Source organism: Oryzias melastigma, linkage group LG9, assembly GCF_002922805.2.
Source record: "Oryzias melastigma strain HK-1 linkage group LG9, ASM292280v2, whole genome shotgun sequence".
Lineage (NCBI taxonomy): Eukaryota > Metazoa > Chordata > Actinopteri > Beloniformes > Adrianichthyidae > Oryzias > Oryzias melastigma.
Genome location: NC_050520.1, coordinates 14973516 through 14983650, shown reverse-complemented (window position 1 = coordinate 14983650; position 10135 = coordinate 14973516).

Below are 10135 nucleotides of genomic sequence, written 5' to 3'. Positions count from 1 at the left end.
ACTGTAACACAGAGAGAAGTAGTGAAAACCATGAGGACAGAGTGAGAGTAGATGGAGAGAGGAAAGACAGTCCTGTGGAAGTATGGGAGTATTCAGGAGAAGAGTTTTCAACAGGCCTGTTCAGCAAGATCAAAGTGAATTAAATAAGGAATGTTTGAATCTTAAAAGTAACAGATGCAAATCAAATTTCATGCCAAGAAAGATACAAAAAAATGCAATATTTGCTTCAAGAATACTGAAGCTGAAGTTCAGAGAAAACCCAAGAGAGCTGCATTTTTTGTAGATTAGGGAATAGGAGAAACTGGAGTGAGCAGTGAAGTACGTTGTGCAGTACATGTATGAACGCTGTAAGGTGAAGGTGTTACAGAGAAGTTTAAGGTGGAGGGGAGACTGAATCAGGGATCAGCTTTGATCCTTCTTGTTTACTGACAGATGAGGCTGAACTGGATCGATCAATTGACTGACTGACTGATTGGTTAGATAACAACAAATTCAAGGATTTGAAGTGCACTTTATGGTTAAAAAATATGGCAGGGGTCAATGAATTAGCTCTGATTAGATTTTGATTTGTTAGATTTATGAATTTCTGGCAGAGATCCACCACAAATGGTAAAATACACTGGATTTATTTTCTTTTATCAGTGCTGACATTACATTAAACAACTACATTTATTGCATCGAGATTATCCCATGTGTCACTGGGGGTCTTTTATTTGGAAAGGAAGTCATTGGCATTCCCTCTGGATTGTGGTCAGTGAGAAATCGACCCCAGTGGCTCTTTAAGTGTTGAAGGTTGCAGACCTCTGGTGAAGGGTTTTGTGTGAGACAGGAAAAAAAACAAGAAAAAGGTGAGTTGTGATAGTGAGACCTGTGAGATCTTTGGGTTTGAAGACAGTTGAAATCGGGTGACAGAAGTACAAGTGTATTTGATTGTGCATACATGTTGGAGTTTAAATGATACGATATCAGATTTTAGTAGCAATTGTTTTGAAAGCATTACACATAATTAAATGTATCAGTGTGAGCAAATAAAAATAAATAAGGCAAATGGATTTTCACATTTCCATCGCCTGTGCCCACCTAATTACTGTAAGTGTGAAAAGCTGCAGTTTCCGTGATAACATAAGACTGAACATAACAACAAAGCAGTGTGCTTTTGAGATTGGATTTATAGGATTCCTAAAAAAAAATCCTGATAGGACCTCAGAAATTAGGACTATCGCATGTTTCCATTGGGATGGATTCATGTTGTTTGACCCTTGTTAGGATTTCTGTTAAACCAAGTTGAAGGGTTTATTTTATTTTGGTGGAAATGTCATACCAGTCTGAGCAAAAAAAAGAAAGTAATTTTATATTTGGACATATATTTTTTTCTTTTGCTATTTGTTGATTGGAAGAATATAAATAAGATTAAATACTTGCTGCTAATGTCGAAATGAATGCATTATTTGCTACATGCAAGAAAACACTGTCAGTAAAATAAAAAATAAAAAAAGGGCAAGACATTTGCAAGAGAGTGATAATGCATTCTAATGAATGGAGAAGCAGTGAGTACCCAGCAGGACAAAATTTTGATTTGGTTTGTTAATAAGATTTGATAATGTCCCAATGGACATTCAAGATTTGTTTGTTGTGTGTGAATGTACATGACCTGCTGATTACAGTAATTGTTAGTATAATTTTGCCAGTTTATGCTCTTCACTGCTTTGCTTGTAATAGGTTATTAAGTTTTGTGTGTATGTGTGTGTGTGTAGGGGGGGTCTAAAATGCACCTCCCACTTAAACACTAGACTTACGTCCAAAGGAAACTACTTTATTTTTCTTACATGGACTTTTTGAGTATTAAAAAAATGAAATAAAATGAAAAATGTTTTGTTTGACCTCACTCTTTTTGTTAAATACACTTTTTAGTTCCTAAAATCAAACAAGAACTACAAGTGTTGGTTTATAAAAATATTATTTCTTAAATAAAGTTTTCCAGTATTACTAGTAAAAAGTACTTTTGTACTCATCCATTCCTTCCTCTACCAGAGCTCTATCCTCCTCATTCGTTCATCAGTCATCTAACCTCTTTATCCTTTCTTTTCTTTTTTCTTTGCTTTCCCATTTGTTGAGTCATCTTCCCTTCATCCAATTCCCTTTCCAACCATCTTTGAGGTCTGCAGTCAGATCAAGCTCATCAACCCTCAGATAACCAGGCTTTTTCATTCATTGCAAATGATTTGCATTCAAATTTTAAATCTTTTAATAATTGTCTAGTGGAATGAACAATACACAGGTAGCTGTATTCAACCCTGAATACGAAATAAAACAGTTTTAGTTTAAAGTTTTTTTTTTAAATGATGAAAAGTTGCTTCCCACTTCCGACACCAGTAACAGAGACACAATTTTAAAAGATTTATATATTTTCAGAGTTGCTTGTTAATTGTGAGCTTCTTTTTTCATGTAAAAGAGACAATTTTTTACCAATTTTAGCTTGTCTTCATCTTCAACGTATTGAAGACAGATTTGAATTAAAATAATGTTTTCCAAATGCATGAAGCCTTGAACAGAAAAGCTCTGAATTACTTCAAAAAGCTCATATTTTTTATGTTTTCTAAAAGAGCTCTTCATTCTCATAATGCAGGTTGTCCCTGGGATTTACAAAGCTTGAATAGATGGCAGAGCCTTCAATTCACCTCCTTCAGTTTGGGAGGAAGACACCATCTCTGTCTTTAAGATTAAACTCACTTAAAACTTTGCTTTTTGGCTAAAGGTTGGCATTGGTGACCTTGACCTTTGCTTGTTCTGCCAAAGGCTTTGCCCATTTTGGGGTCGTCTTCTGCATCCTCTGCTCTAAATCTGCTAACTGAGTTTCTGGCTTTAAAATGTTTTGGTTTAGAACAAACATAACAAGAGTAATGGTACATAATCAGGATTAAGAAATCCTTGAAACATTGCATATAGTTTAGTGGAGCTGTGCCTGTTTTTTAGACACATTTTGACCTTGTCGTTGCTTTATTTGGGGATTTTCACATTTGAATTTGTCTCCACGCATTTGATTTTTGTTATAGAACATAAAAACGGTTTGATCTGATTTTTTTTCTGCATAAAAAACACAACATTTACTAATCAGGTTTTAGTTTTTGGACAGTTTCAGGTTCATTGTGAAATTATTATGGAACATAATAATAATAAATACCTGTAAAAATGAATTTAAGGTTGTATTATAAAGATTGATATGAAAACAAAAACAGTTTTAAACTACTTTGTAAAGTAGATAAAATGCTAAGAAAGGCCTGGACTACTAAGGGTTAACACTGTTTCTAACTAAAAAGTTTGGGCACATTTTTTCCAATTTTCACTGTCTGTTTTTATGGTTCCTGCAACTTCCATCTTTCTTGTCTTCTAAAAGATGTTTTTGTGTTGTTGCAGTTACTAAAACATCTATTTTGTCCTTTAAAAGATGCTCCAGTAATAGTATGCTTGTTTGCTTTGTGTTCTGCTGCTACTGCAATGACTAACTTATCATTTCTGCCTTATAACACATGTTCAAGGCTATCGGTCTTCCTCCTTTTCATCCCATCTTCTCATTTTTGCAATTTCCAGCATATATCCTCTGTCTTTTAGAAAATATTTGGTTATCTTATTTTTTTTCTTGTTTTCTGTCTACAGCAACTAACATATTTCTTCTGTGTTATCACTGACACTCCAGGGGATTTGTGTTATCTGTCAACTCCCTGTTTTCTAATTGCAGAATCTACAGATCTACCTTGTTCGTCTAATAACAAATTCATGTCATGTCAGACCCCAACCAGCCACAGCAGATGGTACCCTTAACTGATTCTGAATTATTCTGGGAAAACTTTCCTGTTAAAAGTTACACCATCATGTTTGCCAGGGAATTTTTACCTGATTAAATATACCTAATAAAAAGTATTTGTCTTAAAAATAGATCAAAATATGAGAACACTAGATAATCATTTTCTTTTATTTTCAACTGTAGTATATGTAACAAGATGGACAATAAAAACAGAGGATGATCTTAAAAATGTGCTCAAAAAATACTACAAAATTAAGAACTTGAGAACAAAAAATTCCTTTAAAAAAAAATAATGATACTGGAGACTCGGCCTTTGGTCCACCCATTTCTGGGACATGTGAGACTTTACCCAGCAACCCATGACACTCAGAAAAATTCATCATATTGAAAATCATGTAGCTACTTTAGCTCGGGTGAAAATCCCCCAGTGATAGTGCTCTGGGGTTAAAAAGTTCTTCCTATCCTTACGTTTGGAGGGAGTTTCTCCTCTCCACTGCTTTCTAAATATAGAAATTACACCAGAACCTGTTTGAAATCATGTTAAAATTCAAGACAATCTGACTTTTTTGGAATAATCTGAACAGATTACAATGATCTGGAATGTTAGGGATGAATTAGATTGTAAAAGTGGTTATCAATAAAGCTCAATTTATTTATTTATTTTTGTGGTTTCTTAAGACAGCTTCAGTTGTGATCAATTAAATAACTAAGATTTCAATATTTTTTTCTGGAGGAGAAAAAAAATCTCCAAAATTTAGTGCCCTGATTTAGAAAAGTCTCTAAAAATATATGCCACCATTGCAAACATTTCTGCTTCTATTTCTATTTCCCATTCTGTCCTATTTCTCCAGACAAGCTACCACATTGACCTTTTTCTGCAGCCATTGATGCACCCTATTAAGTAGTGAATAGGTTCTCCTTCTGTCGTGTCTCATAATCTCTCCTGATGGATCTCATTTCCCCTTATTTCCATCAGGTCCCAGTGGTGTCCTGATGATGACCTTTTGTTTCATATCCTGCCTCATAAATTAAAGCTATTTACTCTGCCAACAAACATTCACATAAATGAACAGTGATATGTATGTCTGCAGGGATTTTACCCCAAAATAAAGACAGCAAGGAAAAATAATTAAAGAAATTAATACACTTTATGAGAAATTGAAAAGCCTGAACGGCTTTCTACCAGCTTCTCCGGGTAGCACTGAGGTCAAAGAGCCATGCTGACCTGAACAGATTCAGGTTTGATATTCTGGCTGTCATCCATCATCCTCCTCTTGCAGAGCTCAGATATAAAATAGGGCTTCAGAACAGGCTTTACGATGTTCAAGAGGTGTAAGGGCAAAGCACTCTGTGCAGCTTGTCAAATTACCCTCCTAATGACCAGCTTGTCAGGCTGCCTCCGCTCTGTGGGGAAAGAAAGGACAATTGGGAGGGGAAGGAGGGGCAACAATTCTTTCTTGTTACAGCCAAATTATTCAGTCACCTCTTTATACGGTCCCACTGTTTCTTTTCTTTTCTTTTAAGCCCTGCATCTCAAGTACATCCTGCTCATATTCAAATGGCGGTAATGACTTGGTGGTATGAGAGTAAGGCACGGAGAGAGAGGGCAGCTGTATTGTGGGCCTGTCAATGGTTCGTCTGCACTCTTTTAGAGCTGCTTTGTTAATGGGCTTTCCCATTAAGTCTAGTTAACCCTCATTCACCTGAGTCATCAGTAACAGTTCAAACACCAGATTAATTAATTTGCTGTAATTACAAGAAGACTTCTTCAGAAATCGTTATAATTTTTCATATCTTGATGCAGACTCACTGTGAGACATGAGCTGTAGACTTTGTTTGACTCATAATGTTTTCTCAAAGATTTATTAGTGTTGAATTTAAATGAAAAAAATCAATCAAGTATGATATATATTTTTAGATAGAATAGAAAGTGGAGAGAAAAGGAAAAAAGCATGTGGAAAAAGAGCTGCAGGCTGAACTCTATTACTGCAGTGAGAACATATGTCTGTTAACCTGCATGAAAATGAGTAAATAATTTCAAAAAGCTATATGTCTTAACTATCAATATTATGAATAGAGAAGATGCAATAATCTCCGTTTTTAAATCTTGGTTTTGCACAAATCAAACAATTTCCATTCAGTGCATATTTGTACTTTTTACAGGTTTTACAATTCCAGCTAAAGGTAATCCAGGGTTAAGCGCCCCACTGTCAAGATTGGTGTTTGAACCCCCAACAAACAATTGCTAAACCCACTGAGCTAAAGCTAAAGCACTTCTGTCATTGACTTATGCAGGTTGTCAAACTGCCCCTTCAGGTAGATTGACAGAACCTACCATGAGTTGTAGGCTTTACAGTAAATATGACTTTTTTTGTATTTTCATGGTTCACATTTTCTTTAATGTTTTTAGTTGTATAAATAAATATTATTTTCAGTGTCTGCTTGTTTGGGGTTGATTTTAACAAAACAAAAAAAAGATTTTCAATTAATTCAATTTATTTCTGATGATGTTATTTATTATTCATTTGTTTGTGTTTTAGTACATTTTATTGGGATGTATTCAACACTTTCTGTTGTACATTATTACATGAAAATTTCTAAATAAATGAAGATGATCCATCCACCCATCATCTGAACACGTTCAATCCCTTTCAGGATTACGAGGCTGCTGGAGCCTATCCCAGCTACAGTTGGGCCTTATCCGAATTCTCCCTTCCCCTCAATTTGAAGGAGCATTTGTAGTACAAGTGCTGTCCGAAATATATTTTTTAAGATCCCACCCTCCGAGCGGAGGGATACAGAGCCCTCCGTCGCAAGGGTAAACCACGTTGCGCTGTGCCGCAAAGGAGAAGCGCTTTTCTTCACGTGGGTGCGCTCTGAAGCACAGACGTTCACATTTAAATGTAAGTAAAGACTTTTAGTTTTAGAATGACCTTTTTAACCTTATAAAACCGCTGTTGTTATATGTATTCGAGGGCTGGAAGCTCCACGCTACCGCTAGCTGACCAGTAACTATTGATGATGTAATCAACCGAAAGTGATGTCCAAATTACGAGACACTATTTTTCTTAACTCCATTTGGAAGCTAGGGGAATGTAGGGGAAGGGAGAAGGGTCAGAATTCAGATTGGGCCTTGGGTGATGGTGAGTTCCACCTGACCAGATCAACAGTCAGTTGAAGGGCAAATAAGCAGCCTATGCTAAACAAAACATGAACTCCAACAACTTTTGAAAAAAAAAAGTGCAATATTTAGCAGCTCAGAGGCATGGAAGTGCAACAATGTTGTTATTTTTATTTACTATTCTTATTTGCAATATATGCATATATTCATATTGTTGTCCCTTAAATGTTCTTATTTATTCTTTACATATATTTTTTGTTTGTCGTCTTGTCTGGAGAGCATCAAGATTTTTTAATTGAGTCACAATGGCTCCCTTTGTAACAAAGACATTAAAAAGATTCTGATTCTGAATAAAGATTATTATTTGATTTTCTTTCTTTTTTTTTTTTTAAGGCCGTTTTGGGAGAAGAGGTTTGAATTTCCTTACACCACAGACCTATTTTGCTGAATCCGCCGCTCTTTTTATTTCCCGCCACAATAGTTTTGCTTGTGCCCAATCACTTTCCCACTCACTTTTGACCCCACTCATGAACAGAACCCCGGCCCAAATCAAAATACACTTTGTAAAAGAGGACAGTCCGCCCTTTCGTAACAGATTTGGTGGTACTACTACAAATATCAACATCTTTGAAGCTTCCACTGGACTTACATCCTCTAGGAAAAGCTAAGACTCAAAACCCATCCCAGAGTGGTTATCCAGTTTCACAAAGAAAATGCTCACACAACAGCCAAATTAAACAGAGAAAATAAAAGTGAAGATCATTTAACAGCAATCAAGTTACAGTAGAGATATATTAAAGTTCAGGATGGGAGATAACTGAAAAAAAAACTAAATTAATCAAAAAACAGTCAAACTCAAAAACTACATGGATATGCTAAAAGAAAATGAAAAGTTAGATCCTTACTTTGAGATAACATCCCAGTGGGTGAAAGCCATGCAGTGCCTTATTGGACACCAAGAAAAAAAGATAAAAGAAGAAAATGGTCAGATGGTTTGTATTTTGCTTCATAAAACCATATTTGACCATATTTAGTTTATTCCCTTCAAACACTCGTTTGATTTAAAAGTTTTGTCTGATATTTTTCCAAAAAAGTTATTTTCAACCCATTAAAATGTGTATTGATGGACTGAGAATGGAAAAATTAGGGACATTTGGAGCTGAGCATCCCTGAAAGTCTAACCTCAGGACTGTTCCTGGCTGAGCTGACCATAGTAGTGTCCATCTCACTGAGAATCCAACCTCTGAATGTGACTTTCCAGGTTACCAATTCGGAAAAAAAGACAAAGACAGCAAGGGCAGTGCACACCCATGAAACACAGAACACAGTGATAATTTTTTCTAATGTTCCTCTCCTCCAAACCTCTTCAGTCATTACAAATATCAGTGAAAAAAATACATGAGCCATCCTAATGCCTCTCCTGCAGGAGCAGCTGTAATTTTCTTTGCCCTATTACATTCAATAATGAAAAATCCACTTAGACAGCTCAACTTCTCTTTTAGGCCTCCATCAAAATGAGCAAATGGTTTTTCGGCAGGGCAAAAATATAACTCTTTATATTCGTGTGCATGTGTGTGAAAGTGCCCACATACCTGCTTTAGTTTGACGAGGTGAATCATAAAATTATTGGAAAATTATAAGAGAACTCTGCCAAGGAAAATTGACTATCTCTGTACTTTCTTTTCCTTATCTAAAAAAAATGTATAGATGAGTCAATTCATGCATTTTCATGTGAAAAATGTTAGTCTAAAATAGATGCTTTAGCTTAAGAATTCATATAACTCACAAAATAAGAGTCGATAGTTGAATAGATGATTTATTTATTTTTAAAAATGCATAAAATTGTCATTGATTTTACTAAATGAAGTGTTGATTTAAAAATTTAACTAAAATATGAAGATTTTTTTACAGAAATAGGCTCAACTTCTTGTCGCCAAAATAATAGAGCTGATATTTCAATATTTTATTATGAAGAAGGATCTCATTTTTCATGATTTTGATTGCTTTTTTAATGTAACAAAAACATGTGCAAAAAATGTTTTATAAATAAAAGGGGCTCAACTTTTTGTCACCAGTGATTTTACAAAATAAGAGCTGATATTTGTGTAATTCATATTGAAAATGCATCAAATTGTTTGTTATTTTCAATGTTTATTTAAGAATCTAGCAAAAATATAGTGCAAAAATATTTTTAGGGCTCAACTTTATGTGCCAAAATTCATTTTACAATACAAGAGCTGATATTTTATTGTTTTATTTCACAAATGCATTAAATTTCTTAACTTTAAAGGTTTATTACAGAATCTAAAAAGAAAAACATGAAAAAAGGTTTTTATAAAGAATATGGGCTCAACTTTTGATTTTACAAAATATAAGCTGATATTTCAAACATTCATTTAACGTTAAAAATCCATAAAATTGTTATTGATTTAAGCGTTTATTTAAAAATGTAACAAAATTATAAATGCAAAAAGAGTTTTAAAAAGAAAAGGGACTAAACTTTTTATAACAAAAGTGATTTTATAAAATAAGAGCTGATATTTGAATAAATTATTTTAGTTTAAAAATGCATCAAAATTGTTCTTGATTTTGTGTTTATTTATAAATGTAACAAAAATAAGCATCCTAAAAGGGTTTTTATAAAGAAAATGGGCTTAACTTTTTGTGACAAAAGTGATTTTACATATAATGCTTAAAAAAAATCTTATAAAATATAAAAGCAGAACACGATAAACAGATTTGTGATTTTTTTCTAAACTAAACATAATAATTTATAAATTTAAGTCTTATATATGGAAGTTATTTAATTGTTAAATATGCAGCTAAAGAAATAGATACCAGAAAAAGATGCTGCCGTTTTAATGACGGACTCTCTCTGGTTTTTCATTAAACGTCTATTTTTGCTCCTTTCCGATCTTTATAAAAGGAGACTTTTGAAACGGCATCACTCTGAAACAGGATGCCTTTCCCTTTCATTTACTCCATCACCCAGCATTTATTCCACTAGTATCTCCCTATGGGTCGCCTCTTTTCCACTTCTTTCCTGCCCCTCCTCCGCATGCAGCTTAATTAAGATATAACAGGATATCAACATGCAGAGCAGGGTCCAGATTTAGATTTTCAGGCTGATTAACTCCTAAAGACCTGAAAGCTGCAGCCTGACTGGATCCACTCTGTAACATAATGCAGAAATATACAAGAGGCAGGTAAAC